Genomic DNA, 423 nt, shown 5'->3' with positions numbered 1-423 from the left:
GGGGCTACGACTCACGCGCAGCGCCTGCTGGGAGGGTGGCGGACCTCGGGGCGGAGCCTGCAGGTGGGTTGGTGCATTCACCGGAAGCAGTCATCCGGTTGTGAGTGCCTGGAGTGACCAGTGTATATGCACTCCAGGCCCCTAGGGAGGCGGCGCAAAGAAAGAGGAGTTGGTCTGTTTGTCTTTTTCCTAGGCAGACGTCTTCGAGCCCAGTCCTTATGGATATGCCCAATTGCTTTTCTAAAATATTGCATGCTGAAATTCCCTCTGTGCAGCAACTGAAATCGGGGCCGACCTCACAAGGACTGTCTTTTTAAAATTAATGTAACTCTGGAAACCAGCACTGTGGCAGGCACAAGTATTTGCAGTAATCAAGAGAAGGAGGACACTGGTTATCCAATTCCGTATGCGTTCTACACCAGT

The sequence above is a fragment of the Lynx canadensis genome, chromosome F2 (assembly GCF_007474595.2).
Source record: "Lynx canadensis isolate LIC74 chromosome F2, mLynCan4.pri.v2, whole genome shotgun sequence".
NCBI classification, from domain to species: domain Eukaryota; kingdom Metazoa; phylum Chordata; class Mammalia; order Carnivora; family Felidae; genus Lynx; species Lynx canadensis.
Note: the sequence above shows the minus strand (reverse complement) of the source record.